The 25,069-nt window shown below is 39.8% G+C and overlaps 1 long non-coding RNA gene and 1 pseudogene across 2 annotated transcripts; both read right to left on the reverse strand.

The window, feature by feature from the left end:
• Window positions 1–342: 342 nt before the first annotated feature.
• LOC117065112 lies at window positions 343–24,664 on the reverse strand. Its single transcript, XR_004429822.1, has 3 exons — window positions 24,633–24,664; window positions 17,805–17,809; window positions 343–456 (listed from the first exon to the last, which is right to left on the reverse strand). It is a non-coding gene; the product is annotated as an uncharacterized LOC117065112 (long non-coding RNA).
• LOC117065111 lies at window positions 7,356–8,611 on the reverse strand (annotated as a pseudogene). Its single transcript, XR_004429821.1, has one exon. The product of XR_004429821.1 is annotated as a heterogeneous nuclear ribonucleoprotein A1-like (transcript).
• Window positions 24,665–25,069: the final 405 nt, after the last annotated feature.

Here is a 25,069-nt window from a genome sequence, read left to right on the forward strand (position 1 = left end):
CCAGGAAAACAGGGTCTGGAGTGGAGCTCTAGCAAACTCCAACAGACCTGCAGCTTAGGGACATGAATGTTGGAAGGAAAACTAACAAAGAGAAAGGAATAGCATCACCATCAACAAAAATATCATCTATACCAAAACCCCATCTGTAGGTCACCAACATCAAAGAAAAAAGGTAGACAAAACCACAGAGATGGGGAGAAACCAGAGCAGAAAAGCTGAAAATTCTAAACACCAGAACACCTTTTCTCCTCAAAAGGATAGCAGTTCCTTGCCAGCAATGGAACAAACCTAGATGGAGAATGACTTTGATGAGTGGACAGAAGCAGGCTTCAGAAGGTCGGTAATAACAAACTTCTCCGAGCTAAAGGAGGATGTTCGATCCCATCGCAAGGAAGCTGAAAACCTTGAAAAAAGATTAGACAAATGCCTAACCAGAATAAACAGTACAGAGAAGACCTTAAATGACTGGATGGAGCTGAAGAACTACGTGACACATGCACAAACTTCAATAGCCAATTCAATCAAGTGGAAGAAAGAGTATCAGTGACTGAAGATCAAATTAATGAAATTAAGTGAGAAGACAAGCTAGGGAAAAAAGAGTAAAAAGAAACAAACAAAGGCTCCAAGAAATATGGGATTTTGTGGAAAGACCAAATCTACGTTTCATTGGTGCACCTGAAAGTGATGGGAAGAATGGAACCAAGTTGGACAACACGCTTCAGAATATTTTCCAGGAGAACTTCCCCAACCTAGCAAGGCAGGCCAACATTCAAATTCAGAAAATACAGAGAACACCACAAAGATACTCCGCGAGAAGAGCAAACCCAAGACACATAACTGTCAGATTCACCAAGGTTGAAGTGAAGGAAGAAGTGTTAAAGGCAGCCAGAGAAAAAGGTTGAGTTAACCACAAAGAGAAGCCCATCAGACTAACAGCAGATCACCTGGCAGAAACTCTGCAAGCCAGAAGAGAGTGGGGACCAATATTCAACATTCTTAAAGAAAATAATTTTCAACCCAGAATTTCATATCCAGCTAAACTAAGCTTCATAAGTGAAGGAGAAATAAAATCCTTTACAGACAAGCAAATGCTGAGAGATTTTGTCACCACCAGGCCTACCTTCAAGAGTTCCTGAAGGAAGCAATAAACACAGAAAGGAACAACTGGTACCAGCCACTGCAAAAACATGGCAAATTGTAAAGAAAATCAATGCTATGAAGAAACTGCATCAATTAACGGGCAAAATAACCAGCGAACATCATAATAACAGGATCAAATTCACATATAACAATATTAACCTTAGGCCGGGCGCGGTGGCTCACGCCTGTAATCCCAGCACTTTGGGAGGCCGAGACGGGCGGATCACGAGGTCAGGAGATCGAGACCATCCTGACTAACACGGTGAAACCCCGTCTCTACTAAAAATATACAAAACTAGCCGGGCGAGGTGGCAGTGCCTGTAGTCCCAGCTACTTGGGAGGCTGAGGCAGGAGAATGGCGTGAACCCGGGAGGCGGAGCTTGCAGTGAGCTGAGATCCGGCCACTGCACTCCAGCCTGGGTGACAGAGCGAGACTCCGTCTCAAAAAAAAAAAGAAAAAAAAAGAAAAAAAAGGAAAAAAAAAAACAATATTAACCTTAAATGTAAATAGGCTAAATGTTCCAATTAAAAGACACAGACTGGCAAATTGGATAAAGAGTTAAGACCCATCAGTGTGCTGTATTCAGGAGGCCCATCTCACATGCAGAGATGCACAAAAGCTCAAAATAAAGAGATGGAGGAAGATCTACCAAGCAAATGGAAAGCAAAAAACAGGAGGCATTGCAATCCGAGTCTCTGATAAAACAGACTTTAAGCCAACAAAGATCAAAAGAGACAAGGCCATTACCTAGTAGTAAAGGGATCAATTCAACAAGAAAAGCTAACTATCCTAAATATATATGCACCCAATACAGGAGCACCCAGATTCATAAAGCAAGTCCTTGGAGACCTACAAAGAGACTTAGACTCCCACACAATAATAATGGGAGACTTTAACACCTCACTGTCAATATTAGACAGATCAATGACACAAAACATTAACAAAGATATCCAGGACCTGAACACAAATGTGAAACAAGTGGACCTGACAGACATCTACAGAATTCTCCACCCCAAATCAACAGGATATACTTTCTTTTCAGCACCACATCGCACTTACTCTAAAGTTGACCACATAATTGGAAGTAAAGCACTCCTCAGCAAATGTAAAAGAACAAAAATCACAACAAACTGTCTCTCAGACCATGGTGCAATCATATTAGAACTCAGGATTAAGAAACTCATTCAAAACCACTCAACTACATGGAAACTGAGCAACCTGCTCCTGAAAGACTACTGTGTAAATAATGAAATGAAGGCAGAAAAAAAGATGTTCTTTGAAACCAATGAGAACAAAGACACAACGTACCAGAATCTCTGGGACACATTTAAAGCAGTGTGTAGAGGGAAATTTATAGCACTAAATGCCCACAAGAGAAAGCAGGAAAAATCTAAATTTGACACCTTCACATCACAATTAAAAGAACTAGAGAAGCAAGAGCAAACACATTCAAAAGCTAGCAGAAGGCAAGAAATAACTAAGATTAGAGCAGAACTGAAAAAGAGAAACAAAAAACCTTCAAAAAATTCAATGAATCCGGGAGCTGGTTTTTTCAAAAGACCAATAAAATTGATAGACCACTAGCAAGACTAACAAAGAAGAAAAGAGAGAAGAATCAAAAAGACAAAATGAAAAATGATAAAGGGGATATCACCACTGATCCCACAGAAATACAAACTACCATCAGAGAATACTATAAATACCTCTATGCAAATAAACTAGAAAATCTAGAAGAAATGGGTAAATTCCTGGACAGATACACCCTCCAAGACTAAATTAGGAAGAAGTTGAATCTCTGAATGGACCAATAACAGGCTCTGAAATTTAGGCTATAATAGCCTACCAACCAAAAGAAGTCCAGGACCAGAAGGATTCACAGCCAAATTCTACCAGAGGTACAAAGAGGAGCTGGTAGCATTCCTTCTGAAACCTATTCCAATTAATAGAAAAAGAGGGAGTCCTCCCTAACTCATTTTATGAGGCCAGCATCATCCTGATACCAAAGCCTGGCAGAGACACACACACATCGATGTGAAAATCCTCAATAAAATACTGGCAAACGGAATCCAGCAGCATGTCAAAAAGCTTATCCACCATGATCGTGTTGGCTTCATCCCTGGGATCCAAGGCTGGTTCAACATATGCAAACCAATAAACATAATCCATCACATAAACAGAACCAACGAAAAAAAACACATGATTATCTCAACAGATGCAGAAAACACCTTCAACAAAATTCAACAGCCTTCATGCCAAAACTATCAACAAACTAGGTAATGATGGAACCTATCTCAAAATAATAAGAGCTATTTATGACAAACCCACAACCAGTATCATACTGAATGGACAAAACCTGGAAGCATTCCCTTGGAAAACCGGTACAAGACAAGGATGCCCTCTCTCATCACTCCTATTCAACATAGTGTTGGAAGCTCTGGCAAGGGCAATCACGCAAGAGAAAGAAATAAAGGGTATTCAATTAGGAAATGAGGATGTCAAATTGTCCCTGTTTGCAGATGTCATGATTGTATGTTTAGAAAACCCCATCGTCTCAGCCCAAAATCTCCTTAAGCTAATAAGCAACTTCAGCAAAGTCTCAGGATACAAAATCAATGTGCAAAAATCACAGGCATTCCGGGTGGGCGAGGTGGCTCATGCCTGTAATCCCAGCACTTTGGGAGGCTGAGGCAGGTGGATCATGAAGTCAGGAAATCAAGACCATCCTGGTTAACACGGTGAAACCCCATCTCTACTAAAAATACAAAAAATTAGCCAGGCGTCGTGGCAGGTGCCTGTAGTGCCAGCTACTTAGGAGGCTGAGGCAGGAGAATTGCATGAACCCGGGAGGCTGAGCTTGCAGTGAGCCGAGATCGCACCACTGCACTCCAGCCTGCACTCCAGGTGACAGAGTGAAACTCTGTCTCAAAAAAAAAAAAAAGCATTCCTGTACACCATTAACAGACAAACAGAGAGCCAAATCATCAGTGAACTCCCATTCACAATTGCTACAAAGAGAATAAAATACCTAGGAATCCAACTTACAAGGGATGTGAAGGACCTCTTCAAGGAGAACTACAAACCACTGCTCAAGGAAATAAAAGAGGACACATACAAATGGAAAAACATCCCATGCTCACGGATAGGAAGAATCAATATCACGAAAATGGCCACAGTGTCAAAAGTACTTTGTAGATTCAATGCCATTCCCATCAAGATACCAATGACCTTCTTCACAGAATTGGAAAAAAACTACTTTAAAGTTCATATGGAACTAAAACAGACCCCAAATTGCGAAGACAATCCTAAACAAAAAGAACAAAGCTGGAGGCATCATGCTCCCTGACTTCAAACTATACAAGGCTACAGTAACCAAAACAGCATGGTACCGGTACCAAACAGAGATATAGACCAATGGAACAGAACAGAGGCCTCAGAAATAACACCACACATCTACAATCATCTAATCTTTGACAAAGCTGACAAAAACAAGAAATGGGAAAAGGATTCCCTATTTAATAAACGGTGCTGGAAAAACTGGCTAGCCATATGTAGAAAGCTGAAACTGGATCCCTTCCTTACAACTTATACAAAAATTAACTCGAGGTGGATTAAAGACTTAAATGTTAGACCTAACACCATAAAAACCCTAGAAGAAAAGCTAGGCAATACCACTCAGGACATAGGCATGGGCAAGGACTTCATGACTAAAACACCAAAAGCAATGGCAACAAAAGCCAAAATAGACAAATTGGATCTAATTAAACTAAAGAGCTTCTGCACAGCAAAATAAACTATCATGAGTAAACGGGCAACCTACAGAATGGAAGAAAATTTTTGCAATCTACCCATCTGACAAAGGGCTAATATCCAGAATCTACAAAGAACTCAAACAAATTTACAAGAAAAAAACAAACAACCCCATCAAAAAGTGGGTGAAGGATATGAACAGACACTTCTCAAAAGAAGACTTTCATGCAGCTAACAGACACATGAAAAAATGCTCATCATCACTGGCCATCAGAGAAATGCAAATCGAAATCACAACGAGATACCATCTCATGCCAGTTAAAATGGTGATCATTAAAATGTCAGGAAACAACACATGCTTGAGAGGATGTGGAGAAATAGGAATGTTTTACACTGTTGGTGGGAGTGTAAATTAGTTCAACCATTGTGGAAGACAATGTGGCAATTCCTCAAGGATCTAGAACTAGAAATACCGTTTGACCCAGCAATCCCATTACTGGGTATATACCCAAAGGATTATAAATCATGCTACTATAAAAACACATGTACAGGTATGTTTACTGAGGCACTATTTACAATAGCAAAGACTTTGAACCAACCCAAAAGTACATCAACGATAGACTGGATTAAGAAAATGTGGCACACATATACCATGGAACACTATGCAGCCATGGAAAAGGATGACTTCATTTCCTTTACAGGAACATGGATGAAGCTGGAAACCATCATTCTAAGCCAACTATCACAAGGACAGAAAACCAAACACCGCATGTTCTCACTCATAGGTGGGAATTGAACAATTAGATCACTTAGACACAGGGCGGGGAACATCACACGCCTGTCAGGAGGTGGGCCCTGGGGGAGGCATAGCATTAAGAGAAACACCTAATGTAAATGATGAGTTGATGGGTGCAGCAAACCAACATGGCACATGTATACCTATGTATCAAACCTACACATTGTGCACATGTACCCTAGAACTTAAAGTATAATAAAAATAAATAAATAAATAAATAACATCACCAATGAAAGTCAGACGGACATCAGATACCACCAGTTCTGATACCCTGAGGACACACTATCAGACATCAGACAAACTGAAAATGAGGAATGTTTAATTAAAGGAAGAGGAGATATATTCTTCAAAAGTGTCAGAAAATACAAACAAATCTATGGAAATATTCCAGATTAAAGGAAGCTAAAGAGACATGACAATTAAATATAACACTGATCTTAGACTAGGGTAAAATATTTCAAAGAGCATTAGTATTCATTTGATAAAATTGGAATGCAGAGAGATTAGGTTAAAATATTATAATTAAAGTTAAATTTACTAACATTGACAAAGGTACCATAATTGTGAAAGAATACTCATGGGAATTACATATTGAATTATTTAGGAGTAAATGACCATGACATATGTAATTTATTCTCAAATGGTTTCGAAAAAATCTCCCCCCAGCCTCTCTCTCTCATGCTCAGATACCAGCAGTTTTCCTCTCCTTTAAAGAATATTTAATATTATATACAAATAGTACAAACGTGTTTTTTCTAGTTTAAAAAACTGCTAATTATGACCATAATGTTTGAATATATTATTTGAGGGAAACCTAATTTTCAAAGAGCAACTTCCCACTATTGTTTTTGCACTATTAATGCAAATGTCAATACAATAAAAAAGCAAATAACATTTTACTCTTACTATCCAAAGAATTTTGGCCTCATAGATTTCCTGAAAGGGTCTCAAGGAAATTCAGGGGTCCATGGAACACTTGTTTCAAGAACACAAATTATAATCCTACTTGTTATATATTTTCATAGGAAGCAGAATCAAAGGGAAAGAGCATGAGAGTTAGGTTACCTATACAAACACATCCTGACTATGAGTGGTATAAAGAAATTAAAGTATGTCTCTGAAAAAAGCTGTAGAATTTTCTTTTCTTTCATATGTTTTCAAGTGTTATTTTTAATCTTTATTATGAATACTTTCAAATAATCACTAGAGAGACTGGTATTGTGAATCCCCGTATGCCTTATTTCAACTGAAATTAATATTTTGCTATTATTTGGTAGCATATTGTTCAAGTTGTTTAAAGAAAATTCCAGACATCATAGCATTTTATCCTTATTATACTCTAACATCTAGTTCATATTCAGATAATATTTTGCTATTATTTGGTAGCATATTGTTCAAGTTGTTTAAAGAAAATTCCAGACATCATAGCATTTTATCCTTATTATACTCTAACATCTAGTTCATATTCAGATTTCCCCAATGGTTCCCTACCACCACCACCAAATTTAATTCTACAGTTAATATTTGGGACTTGAATCCAAAAAAGGGGTTTGTACATTGTTTTTGGCTTTTTTTTTTTTTTTTTAAAGACATTTATTCAGCGTCACGATCAGACTATTACATTTAGCAATCAACAGCATGGGTGCAAAAAAAAAAAAATCTACATTAAAACCCTTTGTTGGAATGCTTTACACTTTCCACAGAACAGAAACTAAAATAACCTGTTATACAATTAGTCACAAATACAGTCCTCGAGTTTTTTGCCCATACACATGAGTATTTGTCTAAAACATGTCTTCTTTGTAGCAGCTAGGCCCTGCCACCACTGTGCTTGGCTGAATTCACAAATCTGTTGTAACCTGTAGCTTCCCTGTCACTTCTCTGGCTCTCCTCTCCTGCTAAGCTTTGTTTCCTAATTAAAATGTTCTGCCACTGCCATAGCTACTGCTGCTGCTGGAACCGCCATGGCCACCTTGGTTTCGTGGTTTTGCAAAGTATTGGCCTCCACCGCCATAGGGGCCAGAGCTTCTGCCTCCAAAATTTCCTCCCTTCATGGGTCCAAAATTTGAAGACTGATTGTTGTAATTGCCAAAATCATTGTAGCTTCCACCACCTCCAAAATTGCTTCCATCATGACCAAATCCATTATAGCCATCCCCACTGCCACCATATCCACCACCACCACGGCTGCCACCAAAGCCACCACAACCACGGAAGTTTCCTCCACGACCGAAGTTGTCCTTCCCACCGAAACCACCTCCACGACCACCACCAAAGTTTCCAGAACCACTTCGACCTCTTTGGCTGGATGAAGCACTCGCCATCTCTTGCTTTGACAGGGCTTTCCTAACTTCACAGCTGTGGCCATTCACAGGATGGTATTTCTGAATGACAATCTCACCCACGGAGTCATGGTCGTCAAAGGTTACAAAGACAAAGCCCCTTTTCTTGCCACGGCCTCGGTCAGTCATGATGTCAATCACTTCCATTTTCCCATACTGCTCAAAATAATCTCTCACGTGATGTTCTTCAGTGTCTTCTTTAATGCCACCAACAAATATCTTTTTCACAGTTAAGTGGGCACCTGGTCTTTGAGAATCTTCTCTTGAGACAGCTCTCTTTGGTTCCACAACTCTTCCGTCCACCTTGTGTGGCCTCGCATTCATAGCTGCATCCACCTCCTCCACAGTGGCGTATGTGACAAACCCAAAGCCCCTGGAACGCTTGGTGTTTGGATCTCTCATGACCACACAGTCCGTGAGCGTTCCCCATTGCTCAAAATGGCTCCTCAGGCTCTCATCGGTTGTTTCAAAGCTCAACCCTCCAATGAAGAGCTTCCTCAGCTGTTCGGGCTCTTTAGGAGACTCTGACTTAGACATGACGGCAGGGAGAAGAGACTTTAACGATGCTTCTTCGGCGGCGTCCACGGGCAGCTTTTTTTTTTTTTTGAGACAGGATCTTACTGTTACCCAGACTGGAGTGCAACAGCAAGATCACAGCTCACTACAGCCTTAAGCTCCTGATTCAAGGGATCCTCAGCTGAGCCTCCCAAGTAGCTGCGACTACAGGCATGCACCACCATGCCTGGCTCCCCATATTTTCTATAAACTGAAAGTTCAGTCTTAAGGTTTGGCAAAACTCAGGTTTAACATTTTTGACAAAAATATATCATGGTGATACTGCCATAATAATTTATATAAACATGGCAAAAAGCCCTTTTTTTTTTTTTTTTTTTTTTTGAGAGAGAGAGAGAGTTTTGCTCTGTCTCCCATGAGGAGTGCAATGGCGCGATCTCGGCTCACTCCAACTCCCGCCTCCCAGGTTCAACGGATCCCAACTTAGCCTCCTGAGTAGCTGGGATTACAGGTGCACACCACCACACCTGGCTAATTTTTGTATTTTTAGTAAGATGGGGTTTCACCATGTTGGCCAGGCTGGTCTGGAACTCCTGAACTCAAGTGATCCACCCACTTTGGTCTCCCAAAGTGCTGAGATTACAGGCGTGAGCCAACGTCGACCCTTCCTCCCTTCCTCCCTCTCTTCTCCTTCATTTTTCTTTTCTTTTCTTTTCTTTTTTTTTTTTTTTTTTTTCCCCAGAGTCTCGCTCTGCCACCCAGGCTGGAGTGCAGTGGCACAATCTTGGCTCACTGCAACTTTTGCCTCCCGGGTTCAAGCAATTCTCCTGCCTCAGCCTCCTGAGTAGCTGTTACAGGTGTATGCCACCAGACCCAGCTAATTTTTGTATTTTTAGTAGAGATGGGGTTTTACCATGTTAGCCAGGCTGGTCTCGAAGTCCTGAGCTCGTGGTCCATCCACCTCAGCCTTCCAAAATGCTGGGATTACAGGCGTGAGCCATCACATGCAGTCCGATCCATCTTGAAGGGTTAGGGACAGTTCTAACTACAAGTAGGTTTATACAGCTTTGCTTTTTCTTCAAGATCTGTACAATCCCATCCTAGAGTTAGAAGGATGTAAAGAAATACTTTACCTCTATGGTCACTTGTTAGAACCAAAAGACACCTTCATGATAGAGGTCTAAGCTAATTGATTTACCAAGGGGCAAGCAACTGTTTGGTGGAATTTCACTAGCAGATTTGCTTAGCTGTGGTCATTTAAAAAAGCAAACATTGTTTTTCAAAATCAAAATTACTGCTTTCTTGCATTGTTGCCTGCCCAACTATCCTAGAAAATAGTGATTTGGTTATTTTCTACCTCATTAGAAAGTATCTTTCAATAATGGATAAATTAATTTTGTAGGTAATTAAGAGTTTGTAATGTATTTACAGAGTGTTTAAAAATCATTGAATCAGAGATTCTTTAGGTTGTGACTGTGGTTTCTTGTGGGTGGGGATTCATAAGGTTATGAATTAATGACCTTGGTTAAAATAAATGTAAATCAAACCCAGGGAAGTTACAGACAGAGAAGGGGATCAAAGCCTATTATAGGAGTTCCCAAAAGCATCAGTACAATTAAAATTCTATTAAGTTTCTCAGAGGTTAACAATTTCATAGTGAAAGTATGCTAAAGGCTGATACTTGGCATACAAATATTTAGCCTAGGGCAATACTTTTTAAGGAAAATCTAATTAAGTTAGGCAGCAAAGGGGGTTAAAAATGGCTGATCTAAAACCACAGAAAGAATTTTTTCCATTTCAAAGGCCTTGTCATGTCTGGCAGTGATGAGAAGGTAAGCAAATTTTTTGGAATTTACTAATGAAAAGAAAACCCTCTTTTCATATCTTCCTTTAGCAATCCTTATTCCTCAGGCAGAATAATACCCATTCAGTGTAATTGTATTTTTCGTGTCTTTTTTTTTTTTTTTTAAGAAATAAATTTGAAAGACTCCAGCAAATGACTGGATTCTATGTGGCAGAAGTGAAGCTTTAGATTGTGGTGCATATGTAAATTAAAACATCTGCTGCTATGGTGCTTACCAATCACTTAACGTGAGAACTGCATTTCTGTAAGGAAGGAAAAAAGAAAACACTTTCATCACATAAATATCAGATTGAGAAGAAACATCCTCTCAATGAGACTAAAACCATGTCCAATGCTTACATGCTACTCAGCCTAGCTTGTAGCTTCCACCCAGAGCTCTGGTTTGGAGCCGATTTATATTCTGCTCTTGCTGAATATAAATCAGTGATTTGCCTTCAGTGGCCACATGAGTCACAACCCATATAAAACTTAGGATTAGGAGGAAGGACGAACCTCTGGCTTGTGAGCTTTAAAATTATATGCAGTTTCCTGGGCTGTGGGGAAGATAAGTGAGTTCGTGGAAACTCACTACATTTCATCTTCAGTTAAACATTTTCATTGTTTAATCTGAATTCATTTGGATTAGACACATAGTTTAAGTACAAGGCAGGTCCTTCAGGCCCCTACTTTGCTTAATTTTTCCCAGAAACCCATAGATTGCTAAAATTAGTGACATAAATACAGCTTTGCCTTTCAAGGAAATAATAATTCCCTTTCTAAAAATTCAATCTGTTTCCTTTACATAATCTTATCAGTAAGTAGAATGACATTTCCAGTTTCATAGATGGAGTCAAGCACAGAGATGGGCAGAAAGGGGTTACCAAACAGTATACCTGGAGCAGGACTGGGGGACAAATACAAGGAGGAGAATGGTTTGACCAGTGCCCTCTGTCAAATAATCTCTCATTTTCTAGACCTCATCTCCCTGGCCCCACCCCTACATAAAAATAAGCAAATAAAACAAGTTAGCACAATTCCTAGGATAATGAAAACTGACACCTGTGGAGTACTATGTGCCAAGCAGTCTTCTAGGTGCCTAAAATATAATAGATTATTTCATCCTTACAACAACTCTATGACTTACAGGTGGGAGAAGTGAGGTACAAAGAGGTTAATAAACTTGCCCAAGGTCACAGTCTATTAGAGGCAAGACAGGGCTTGTGAACTTAAGCTGCAGTACTGTTCTTATAACCATGATGCTGTGGCCCACTGGCACCTGTATTCCACTTCAATGCTCTATCCTCAAACTTCACAAATGTATAATGTACCAAACATACAGGCTTTAGCTAAGATATAAGAGCTGGCATTCATACTGACCAAGATAATTTATAGATTCAGTGCTATCCCCATCAAGCTACCACTGACTTTCTTCACAGAATTGGAAAAAACTACTTTAAAGTTCATATGGAACCAAAAGAGAGCCCATATAGCCAAGACAATCCTAAGCAAAAAGAACAAAGCTGAAGGCATCACACTCCCTGACTTCAAATTATACTACAAGGCTACAGTAACCAAAACAGCATGGTACTGGTACCAAAACAGTGATATAGACTAATGGAACAGAACACGGGCCTCAGAAATGACACCACACATCTACAACCATCTAATCTTTGACAAAGCTGACAAAAACAAGAAATGGGGAAAGGATTCCCTATTTAATAAATGATGCTGGGAAAACTGGCTAGCCATATGTAGAAAGCTGAAACTGGATCCCTTCCTTACACCTTATACAAAAATGAACTTAAGGTGGATTAAAGACTTAAATGTTAGACCTAAACCCATAAACACCCTAGAGGAAAACCTAGGCAATACCATTTAGGACATAGGCATGGGCAAAGACTTCATGACTAAAACACCAAAAGTAATGGCAACAAAAGCCAAAATTGACAAATGGGATCTAATTAAACTAAAGAGCTTCTGCACAGCAAAAGACACTACCATCAGAGTGAACAGGCAACCTACAGAATGGGAGAAAATTTTTACAATCTACTCATCTGACAAAGGGCTACTATCCAGAACCTATAAAGAACTTAATCAAATTTACAAGAAAAAAACAAACAACCCCATCAAAAAGTGGGCAAAGGATATGAACAGACACTTCTCAAAAGAAGACATTCATACAGCCAACAGACACGTGAAAAAATGCTCATCATCACTCACCATCAGAGAAACCACAATGAGATACCATCTCACACCAGTTAGAATGGCAATCATTAAAAAAATCAGGAAACAACAGGTACTGTGGAGAAATGTGGAGAGGATGTGGAGAAATAGAAACACTTCTACACTGTTGGTGGGACTGTAAACTAGTTCAACCATTGTGGAAAACAGTGTGGCGATTCCTCAAGGATCTAGAACTAGAAATACCATTTGACTCAGCCATTCCATTACTGGGGATATACCCAAAGGATTATAAGTCATGCTGCTATAAAGACACATGCACACATATGTTTATTGCAGCACTATTCACAATAGCAAAGACTTGGAATCAACCCAAATGTCCATCAGTGACAGACTGGATTAAGAAAATGTGGCACATATACACCATGGAATACTATAAAAAAGGATGAGTTCATGTCCTTTGTAGGGACATGGATGCAGCTGGAAACCATTATTCTCAGCAAACTATCGCAAGAACAGAAAACCAAACACCTCATGTTCTTACTCACAGGTGGGAATTGAACAATGAGATCACTTGGACACAGGAAGGGGAGCATTACACACCGGGTCCCATTGCGGGGAGGGGGTAGGGGAGAGGGATAGCATTAGGAGATAAACCTAATGTAAATGATGAGTTAATGGGTGCAGCACACCAACATGGCACATGTATACATATGTAACAAACCTGCATGTTGTGCACATGTACCCTAGAACTTAAAGTATAATAATAATAAAAGAGAATTATCACAACAGTTTTCTTCGTACTAGCCCCAACAGAAAAATAGACAATAATTTATAGTATATTGATATAAGGAAATATTACTGAGTAGTTTAAAAAAGAATTAACTGTTGTTCCACAACAATATGGAAGAACTTAAAAAATGTAAGTCAAAGAAGCCAGACACATAGTATTTATAAAATAAATACTATGGTATATGAGCTCACTTATCAAATCAGGCAAAACTAATCTTTGGGGAAAAAGCAGAATGGTGGTTGTCTCTTAGAGAGTGGGGATGGGAACTGCCTAGAAAGGAACTTTATAGAGTGATGGAAGTGTGTATTATATAGGTATATGTGTTTGTCAAAAGCCTTATATACTGATTTGTGTGTTTTACGCTATGTAAATTTGACTTGAATAAAACAATTCTATGCAAAACAAAAAGAATTGGCATTAGTAAAAGTCTACAATACTTTATCCTAAAATTCCAAAATTAAAATTTTCTAAAATCTAGAAGGGTTTTTGAAGTTTTCGACATATCTAATTTGGCAGCAAAACCTGAATAAAGACTATCTATAGCTTTATCACATTAATGGCAAACATTCACATATTTTGCTATAGAAATAATTAACATATTTAATTACAGATCCTGCTCAGACCCTGCTAAAGGTACTGCATAATATATACACATTATATTACATTTCAAAAAAACACAACAGATTCTGAATTCAAAACACATTTGTCTCCAGGAGTTTCTGAATTTTGGACCTATGGGGTGTACTTTTTTCACCCTCATAACTTAAAAAAAGAGAGGTGGTTTAGATCAAGGCGTGGAAGTTGCATTCTGACTTAAACTCCAATCAAGCACACAAGAAAATATGTCCAGAGAAATTTTATGAATTTAAATAGTACCATACAGTTAGATGTTTTAGCCAGTTTGCATTTCTATAAAGGAATACCTGGGTCTGGGTAATTTATAAAGAAAAGAGGTTTATTTGGCTCATTGTTCCGCAGGCATGGTACCAGCTTTCACTTTTGGTGAGGGACCCCAGGAAACTTCCAATCATGGTGGAAGGCAAAGGGGAATGGGCATGTCACATGGCAAGAAAAGGGGGAAGAGAGACAGAGGAAGGCGAGACCAGGCTCTATTAAACAATCTGATCTCACAAGAACTAATAAAGTGAGAACTCACTTATTATCATGGGGAGGTCACCAAGTCTTTCATGAGAGACCCGCCCCAATGATCCAAACACCTCTTACTAGGCCCCAACTCTAACACTGGGATCAAATGTCAATATGAAATTTTGGGGGAAAAATATCCAAACTACTTCAGTGGCAAAGCTGGAATTGAGGCTCAAATCTTAAAACCTTGTGCTCCAGAGCTCCTGATATAGCTCTTTGACATGGGTTGTGTGCTCTTTTGGCTTAGGTCAGAATATGGAATGGCTGCAGGTGGCTGACCAGATGCTGGGGCAGGCCATGCCAGAACTGGCTCCCAGAGCAGAAGTTCAGGCCTCTCTCACTTGGAGCTTTCCTGGGGGAAAAAGGGAAGCAGCAGGTAATAACTTCATGTAAAAGTAGTTACCATGTGTTGCCAGGGAGCTCAAGAATTCTATTTTAATATTGAAATTCCAGCTCTCCTTTACTCCCACCCAGTTTAAACCTGTAGGAATCTGCATTTTAACAAGTGCTCTAGTGAGTCTATGGCAGAGGCTTCTGACTACACTTTGTTCAGTGTAGTCAATCTTAATCAGAGCTTGAATCCTAGGGCCTCCATGTTGCATGACTCCATGGGCAGCCATTCATATCATAGCCCTTCTGAACGGGACTCCCTGGAACTACACGTTGCGCAGTGCTTAAGGACCTACACTGTGTCCTGTACATCAGCAGACACACTTCCCTTCTATGAATGCCCACTACACTGACCTAGTCCTGGGTGACAGCATCAGCAAGGGAGGACCAGTGAAAAAGAGAAAAGTTTATCCAGCTTGGATGTACTTTCTAGAATGTTGCAACCAGAATATGTAAAAAAAAAAAAAAAAAAAAAAAAAAAAAAAAAAAAAAGGCTATTTTAATATTTTGTGTTTTATAAATATTTTTACATTTATTTCTGGCATTTAAGCTTTTGAAAGATCTTACTCTAGCCTGTTGACATATTTTCTTCTTCCCTTTTGTGTCTTTCCTTACTCTTTACCACTTACCCGCCTACCAACTCCCTGCTCAAATGAACTCCACCTTCAGTCCCTCCCCTCCAAAAACAAAAAATCATCTACTTACCACTTTCTGATCAGGCCTAAGTGTCCAAAACACCCTAGCATGACCTGGCTTCTCATTATCCAGTCTGTTTCCTTAGCTAACTCATGGCGGAAAATCAGGCACTGGGGCAAGTGGAGCATCAATATTTAGGGGATTAGAGTATTTGTTTAGGAGTTTTAAAATCACTTTCAAAATCATACCACGTATCTGCCTCATTATTCATGAATGTTGATAGAGACCATAATTTCTACTTATTGTATAGGGATTGTTGTCTAGGTTTATTTATGACTTGTGTTCGAAGCCCTCTCCTCCATAGAAAATGTACCACAAAACAAAACAAAGAGTCTTTCTCAGTGCAAATGATAGTTCCCTCTAAGCTAGATCTGGCTCCATTACCAAATCTTGGTGCTGCATTGTGAACTATTTAGAGGGGAAAGATGTAGACCATGTCAATGGACTAGTCAGTGCTCTGGAGAGTATAAACACTTCAGAAGAACACAAATGTCATTTTTCTGCCAGTTGGCTCAGGCCTTTGAGGCCATTAGGCCCTTAGAGTCAAGGATTATGTCATTTGGTCTTGTAAATTATTGGCCCAGGAGTATCTTGTAGGTGTCCAACAAGCAGTAAAGAAAAACATGACAGAGCTTCTGAGAACCAGCTTCCAGGGAGAAAAGCAAGGAGCAGCCAGAGGAATCATGAGGTGAAGAGCAAATGAGAAGTGGCAGGAGAGTGTTTACTACAGACCAAAGTTCACCCAGGAGCCTCTGCAGCAGAGCATCAGCTAGGACACAGAGCAAAGAGGGAAAAGCAAGCCCAAGCTTAAGAAAATTTCTGATTAAGATGAAATCTTTCCATGCTTTACAAAAAGAAAAACATTTCCTTCTTCATGAAAACATGTTTCCACCTGGAAAAGCATCTTCACCAGAGACAATTTACTAATGTGAACGACTGGCATGTATTCTATTCTAGCTACACAGCACCAGCATTCAAGTCCCACTCAAAACCAATTCTGGTCTTAGAATAAAGAAACTGGAGTTTTTCTCTTCCTAGCTACATTCAATGCAAAGCAAATCGCAGTCTTTGGGTAGAAATGGCTTGTGTTTCTAAAGAACATACAAGTGTTGATCTCTGGTGAAGAAACTTCCTTAGCAGTAAGTCAAATCAACAGAACTTAAATTACTCCAACTTGAAGGGAAGCTATAAATGTCTCGACATATGTTAGGCCTGATTTCCATGACCAAGGACTGGCTAGAAGTCAGATTCTTGCTCACATAGTTTATATTCAAAATATATGCACTTAAAGGCAGCTGTCTTCACTGGTACACTGGACTAGCCCCTAAGTGAAGAAGAGAACATCCATTTACTTTTATGAAATCTTAAATTTGTTAAATTCTCAGTGACTTATTAAAAAATAATTATTTTAATGTCTATAAATGAAAATTGCTTGTTTCTAGTTTTCATCCTTTCAGAATACTTGCTGTGTGAAGGATTTCCATGTAACTTCAAAATTCGAGAAATAATTTAGTGCTTTTGAACGTATCTGGCTACACTGTTGATATGTTCTATGTCACAATAATGTAAATTTCCTCACTGTATATATAGTTCAGGCTGATTGATGGGTAGTTTGTTTTCAGTGTTTACTTGATGATATGGCTTGGCTCTGTATCCCCACCCAAATCTCATCTCAAATTGTAATTCCCACCTGTCGAGGGAGGGAATGGAGGGAGGTGATTGGATCATGGGGGCAGTTTCCCTCATGCTGTTCTTGTGATAGTGAAGGAGTTCTCATGAGATCTGATGGTTTTAAAAGTGGTAGTTTCCCTTGCACTGTCTCTCTTTCTCCTGCCACCATGTAAGACGTGTCTTGTTTCCCCTTTGCCTTTCGCCATGATTGTAAGTTTCCTGATGCCTCTCCAACCATGCGGAACTGAGTCAATTAAACCTCTTTTGTTTATAATTTACCCAGTCTCAGGTAGTATCTTTATAGCAGTGTGAAAATGGACTAATACACTTGCTTGAATTGTATTTTGCTTAGATAGAATATTATACATTAAGTGTTCAAATACTTTGTGGTAGAAAGGAAAGGAGCATGTATTAGTTAGCTAGAGATGCCATAACAAAATGCCACAAATTGGTGGCACAACAGAAATTTATTTCTTCAAAGTTCTGGATGCTGTAATTCCAAGATCAAGGTGCCGGAAGAGTTAGTGTCTGGAGAGACCTCTCACCTTGCCTGGTAGATGACCACTTTCTCACTGTGTCCTCACAGAGCCTTACCTCTGTACATGTACTCCTGGTATCTTTCTCTTCTTATAAGGATATCAGTCCTGTTTTATTAGGACCCTACACTTATAACCTCATTAAACTATAATTACCTCCCTAAAGACTTAGTCACATTGGGAGTTAGGGCACTCTGGCAACAGACAGACATGGATTTAAATCCTAGCACCCATCACTCAATAGCTGTGTGTCCCTGAAAAAATGTATCCTCTCAATGCCTCATTATCTTCATCTGAAAATCAGGATAATAATTGTATGAATGAACTTATAGAATTTTGTGAAGATTACACAGAAAATGTAGAGTGCTCAGACTCTAGTCAAGTACATAGTTCTCACTAAATGTTAGCTATTTGTATAAAAACACTCTTTTGAAAAAACTAGAAAGGCTTCACAAAGATTTAGAGATTTTAGAAATAGTCTGAACAATAGGTACAAAGAGAGGTAAGACTCACCCAAATGTAATTAGGGAATTTTCAGTTTCCACAAAATACAGATTGAGATAAGAGACACCCTTCTTCAGCTATAAATGCATAAACAGATCAGAAAAAAATATATACAAAACATTAACTAAATAGTTGAATGAAAAAAGAAAAGACAAGTCCTCAGCCAGAAACAAAAGAGGAACTTATAGCTTGAGTTGTCAGCAGTGGCTGGGACGCTCCTCCCATAAGGTGGTAGAAGGAAGAGAGTGTTAATGTTCAGATGGGATTAAATGAGGTCATGGGCCTACAGATGATGGCAATCTAGAATTGAAGCCCTCCTACCCTGGAAAGACTACCTTTTCTTTGAAACAATGATGAAAAGGGCTACACTCCCAATCTAAAGAAATAGAGATAAATTCGCCTAAGGCTCTAGGGGAAGAGAGCTTCCATGAGAAATTACTGTTCAAAGGAATCCTGAACAACTGACACTCCTCTTGTAGCAGTATCTTTACAACCCAGGCATGTTGAATATCTATACACACGCACACACATACACACACACACACACACACCACTGATAAAGATGCACTCATAATGAAAAGAAATTAAACTATATGAGGATACAGTTCACTATAAAGCACATAGCATAAGGAGACACAACAAACACAAGTATTAGCATTAAAGTTTCTGAAGATAATAGAAAATTCTGAAAGAAAATATAAAATAGCTATGTTTAGAATTATTATGGTGATTTTAAAAAAGAAGAGAAACTTTAAAAAATACTATGTACAAAGAATATAAAGATGTGAGAAAGAACCAAATATCACTTCTATACATGAAAAGACTTTGAAACAAAGAAAAAACATTTATAGGAAGACTAAACAGCAGGCAGATTAGACAAACTGAAGAAAGAATTGGTGAACTGTTGGATAGATCTGAGGATCTATCTGAGGATCTGTCTGAGGATTATGCAAAATGAAGCAGAGAGAGAAAGATGTCAAAAATATAAAAGAATATTAAAAGAAATGAAGGAGAGACTTAAAATACTCAATATGTATGCCACAAGAGTTGCAGAAAGAATAGAATATTTGAAAATTATATATATAGAAAACTGTTTTGAGACAGCGTCTCACTCTGTCTCCCAGGCTGGAGTGCAGTGGAATCATCTCAGCTTGCGGCAACCTCCACCTACCAGGTTCAAGCGATCTTCCGCCTCAGCTGCCAGAGCAGCTATAATTACAGGCACCTGCCATCACACCCAGCTAAATTTTGTATTTTTAGTAGAGATGGGGTTTCACCATGTTGGCCAGGCTGGTCTCGAACTGCTGACCTAAAGTGATCCACCTGCCTTGGCCTCCCAAAGTACTGGGATTACAGGGCTGAGCCACCACACTTGGCCTGAAAATAATATATCTGAGAATTTTTCAAAATGGTTAAAGAGATGTGTCCTCAGTTTGAAGAAGCATAGGTCTTGAATAGGATAAATACAAAGACATTCACATTTAGACATGTCAAACAGAAAAGAATATCTTCAAAACAACCAGAAGGGAAATATAGATTTCCTACCTTAAAAATAATTAAAATAGGGCCGGGTGCGATGGCTCAAGCCTGTAATCCCAGCACTTTGGGAGGCCGAGACGGGCGGATCACGAGGTCAGGAGATCGAGACCATCCTGGCTAACACGGTGAAACCCCGTCTCTACTAAAAAAAATACAAAAAACTAGCCGGGCGAGGTGGCGGGAGCCTGTAGTCCCAGCTACTCAGGAGGCTAAGGCAGGAGAATGGTGTGAACCCAGGAGGCGGAGCTTGCAGTGAGCTGAGATCCGGCCACTGCACTCCAGCCTGGGCAACAGAGCGAGACTCCATCTCAAAAAATAATAATAATAATAATAATAGATGTTCTATCAGCAACATCAAAAGCCAGAAGATAATATAAAAATTTCTTCAAATGCAGATAAAATATAACTATCCAAAATTCTATACTTATCATTCAAGACTGGAGAGAAATGAATAAGATTTCAAGCAAAGTTTGAGAACCATTTTCTGAAGGAACCACTAACGCATGACCTTTTTTAAGAACCAAGGAAGAAGCTGGGAACAATGATGAATTAATACATTTATAACTGTAAGTATATACAAATCAGCATTGACTGTTAATAAAAATAAGGGCTAATTTGAGAGGGTTGAAAACAAGGTGCAACTACTATATTAGACAACAATAATATGGAAGATGGGGATTAGTGAATAGTTTAACTCTCAGGAGGAGGGAAGCAATATTAACTTTAGACTTTGTTAAGACAAGTATGCATTTTTTAAATGAACAATATTGTAATAATAGAAAAAGAGACTTCTAAACTAGCAGAGGGAGAGAAGACAAAATAAGAAAACCTTAATGAATCTATGTAACAGCAAGAAAGAAGGGAAAAAAAAGCAGTGTGTGTATATATAAAATCTCACACATTAAAATTTAAAAATGAATCAAACCACATCAGTAATTTCAATAACTAAACAGGAGTACAGACATCAGCAAAATGGCAGCATAGGACTCTCCAGCACTCATTCTTCCAGAAAACATCAATTTGAATAACATGTATAAAAACACCTTCGCAGAGCTGAGGAAATTAGGAGATTACAGCACCTGGGTATAACACAGAAATAAGAAACAATGCATTGAAGAGGATAAGAAAGACAGTTACACATTACTCACATCATCCCTTCCTGAATCCAGGTGAATTGAGATACCTGGAGGAAAGAGAGGGAAGTGAGCATTGGACTTTGCCTTCGACCCCATCACTGGGCCTGCCCCAGTAAAATCCAGTGCCAGACAGGTCCTCATAGCCCCAGACTTCAGGTCAGTACCCACAGACTGAGCCTCCAGGCCTCCCCTACAACCAGGCTGACCCCAGTGGCTCCAGGTTCCAGACTGGCCCCAGGAATGGGCTGGACCCAGAAGCCCTAGGCCCATCACAGTTGCCCCACCCCAGGCAAACTCCAGCACCAGGTCAGCCCTCACAGACTCAGGCTCTGATCTGAACACCCCAGCGCCAGGCCATCCCCAGTGGCCCCATGTTCCAAACCACCCCCAGGCTGGCATGACCCCATATCCCCAGGCTTCAGGTTGGCATCTGCACACTCAGGTTTCAGGCTGACCCCTGCATAGCCAGGCTTCAGATTGGCCCCTGTAGGCTCCAGGCCCACCCCTGCAGATTCAATCAAAAGATCCATCCCAGTGGATCTAGGCTCCAGTCCTAGCCCTAGAGATGGAGACACCAGGCCCACCTACTTGCTGACACAGGCACCTAGGTCAACCTGCCATAAGATTCCAGCACAAGCCCACCTGCAGACCATGTCAGAAGCCCTGCCCAGAATCTCTGGACAGACTGATTGGTGGAGAGTTTTCCCAGAAAAAGAGTTTTCCAGTCTGCACAGGCACTGATGTATAACCAGAAGGATCAAGAACAATTGGGGAAACATGACACCACCAAAGGAACAAAATAATGCACCAGCAAACTGACCCTAAAGAAACAGAGATTTACAAACTGCCTGACAAAGAGTTCAAAGTAATCATCTTTAAGAAGTTCAGTGAGCTATGAGAGAATACAGATAGACAATGAAACAAAATCAGGAAAACAATATATGAACAAAATTTGAAGTTTAACAGAGATGGAAACTATAAAAAAAATTGAAAGCTAACAAAACACAATAACTGACCTTGAAAATTCCATAGAGAGCTCCAATAACAGACTCAATGAAGCAGAAGAAAGAATCAGTGAGCTCAAAGATAGGACATTTGAAATTACCCAGTGAGAGAAACAAAAGGAAAAAGAAAAAAGGGGAATTTAAAAAGTTTATAGAATTTATGGGATAGCATCAAAAAAGCAAAGTTTCAGATTATAGGAGTTCAAGAAGTAGAAGAGAAAGACAAAGGGCAAGAAGGTTTATTTAAAAATATAATAGCAAATAACTTTCCAAATCTGGGGAAAGACAGAAATATCTAGATATTGGAAGGTCGAAGGTTTTTAATCAGATTCAATACAAACAAAATTGCAGACTACACCAAGACATATTATAATCAAACTACCAAAAATTAAAGACAAAGATAGGATCCTGAAAGTCGCAAGAGAAAAGAAGTATATCACATATAAGGAGTTCCAATAAGGCTAGCAGTGGATTTCTCAGCAGAAACCTTATAAGCCAGGAGAGAATAGATGGTATATATACAAAATGCTGGATGGGCGGGAGGAGGGGATATCCTCTCAACCAAGAATAATTTAACTGGCAAAACTGTCTTTTAGGAAAGAAAAAGTGATAAAGACTTTCCTAGACAAACAAGAGCTGAGGGAATTCATTACCATTGGACTCATCTTACCAGAAATGCTAAAGGGAGTTCTTCAAGCTGAAAGAAAAGAATGCTAGTAAGTAACACAAAAAATAGGAAAGTATAAAGTTCACTGGTAAAAGAAATGGCCCACCAGGTGCAGTGGCTCATGCTGGTAATCCCAATATTTTGGGATGCTGAGGCAAGTGGATCACCTGAGGTCAGGAGTTTGAGAACACCCTTGCCAACATAGCAAAACCCCGTCTCTACTAAAAATACAAAAATTAGCCAGGCGTAGTAGCAAGTGCCTGTAATCCCAGCTACTAGGCGGGCTGAGGAAGGAGGATCACTTGAACAAGGGAGACAGACATTGCAGTGAGCCAACATCATGCCACTGTACTCCAGTCTGGGCAATAGAGTAAGACTCTATCTCAAAAAAAAAAAAAAAAGAAAAGAAAAAATGAACCAAATTTGGAATACACTTATACTGTAATGGTGGTGTATAAATCACTTATATCTTCAGTAAGAAGATTAAAAGACAAAAATATTTAAAATAACTATCACTACAATAATTTGTTAAGGGATACACAATACTAAAAGATGTAAGTTGTGACAACAAAAGAATTGAGGAGGGTTGAATAAAAGTGCAAAATGTGTTCATGCAATCAAAGTGATTATCTCAAAACAGCCAGTTGAAACTATGACATGTTTTATGTCAGCCTCATGGTAACCAGAAAACAAAAATATTTAATAGAAACACAAAAGAAGGGGCAGTTCCAAGATGGCCAAATAGGAACAGCTCCAGACTACAGCTCCCACTGTGAGCAACACAGAAGATGGGTGATTTCTGTGTTTCCAACTGAGGTACTGGGTTCATATCACTGGGGCATGTTGGACAGCGGGTTCAGGACAGTGGGTGCAGCCCACCAAACGAGAGCTGAAGCAGGACGAGGCATTGCCTCACCGAGGAAGCACAAGGGGTAAGGGAATTCCCTTTCCTAACCAAGGGAAACTGACACACAGCACCTGGAAAATAAAGTCACTCCCACCCTAATACTGCACTTTTCCAAGGGTCTTAGCAAATGGCATACCAGATTATATCCCATGCCTGGCTTGGAGGGTCCCACGCCCACAGAGCCTACCTCATTGCTAGCACAGCAGTCTGAGATCTAACTGCAAGGCAGTAGCAAGGCTGGGGGAGGGGCGCCCAGCATTGCTGAGGCTTGAATAGGTAAACAAAGCCCCTGGGAAGCTCGAACTGGGTGGAGACCACCACAGCTCAAGGAGGCCTGACTGCCTCTGTGAACTCCACCTCTGGGGACAGGGCATAGCCAAACAAAAGGCAGCAGAAACCTCTGCAGATTTAAACATCCCTGTATGACAGCTTTGAAGAGAGTAGTGGTTCTCCCAGAAAGGAGTTTGAGATCTGAGACGGAACAGACTGCCTCCTCAAGTGGGTCACTGACCCCCAAATAGCCTAACTGGGAGGCACCCCCCAGCAGCGGCAGACTGACACCTCACATGGCTGGGTACCCTTCTGAGACAAAGCTTCCAGATTTGCTGTTTAGCAATATTCACTTTTCTGCAACCTCTTCTGCTGATATCCAGGCAAACAGTGTCTGAAGAGGATCTCCAGCAAATTCCAACAGACCTACAGCTGAGGGTCCTGAATGTTAGAAGGAAAACTAACAAACAGAAAGGACATCCACACCAAAGCCCCATCTGTACATCGCCATCATCAGAAACCAAAGGTAGATAAAACCACAATGAAGGGGAAAAAACAGAGTAGAAAAGCTGAAAATTCTAAAAATCAGAGCGCCTCTCCCCGTGCAAAGGAACACAGCTCCTCACCAGGAATGAAACAAAGCTGGATGGAGAATGACTTTGATGAGTTGAGAGAAGAAGGCTTCAGATGATCAAACTTCTCCGAGCTAAAGGAAGAGTTCAAACCCATCGCAAAGAAGCTAAAAGCCTTGAAAAAAGATTAGACAAATGGCTAACTAGAATAACCAATGTAGAGAAGTCCTTAAATGACCTGATAGAGCTGAAAACCATGGCACGAGAACTACAGGACAAATGCGCAAGCTTCAGTAACCAACTCGATCAACTGGAAGAAAGGGTATTGGTGATTGAAGATCAAATGAATGAAATGGAGTGAGAAGAGAAGTTTAGAGAAAAAAGAGTAAAAAGAAACGAACAAAGCCTCCAAGAAATATGGGACTATGTGAAAAGACCAAATCTACATCTGATTGGTGCACCTAAAAGTGATGGGGAGAATGGAACCAAGTTGGAAAACACTCTGCAGGATATCATCCAGGAGAACTTCCCCAACCTAGCAAGGCAGTTCAACATCCAAATTCAGGAAATACAGAGAACATCACAAAGATACTACTTGAGAAGAGCAACCCCAAGACACATAATTTTCAGATTCACCAAACTTGAAAGGAAGGAAAAAATGTCAAGGGTAGCCAG

The sequence above is a fragment of the Trachypithecus francoisi genome, unplaced genomic scaffold (genome assembly GCF_009764315.1).
Source record: "Trachypithecus francoisi isolate TF-2019V2 unplaced genomic scaffold, Tfra_2.0 Lachesis_group2, whole genome shotgun sequence".
In the NCBI taxonomy this organism is placed as follows: Eukaryota; Metazoa; Chordata; class Mammalia; order Primates; family Cercopithecidae; genus Trachypithecus; species Trachypithecus francoisi.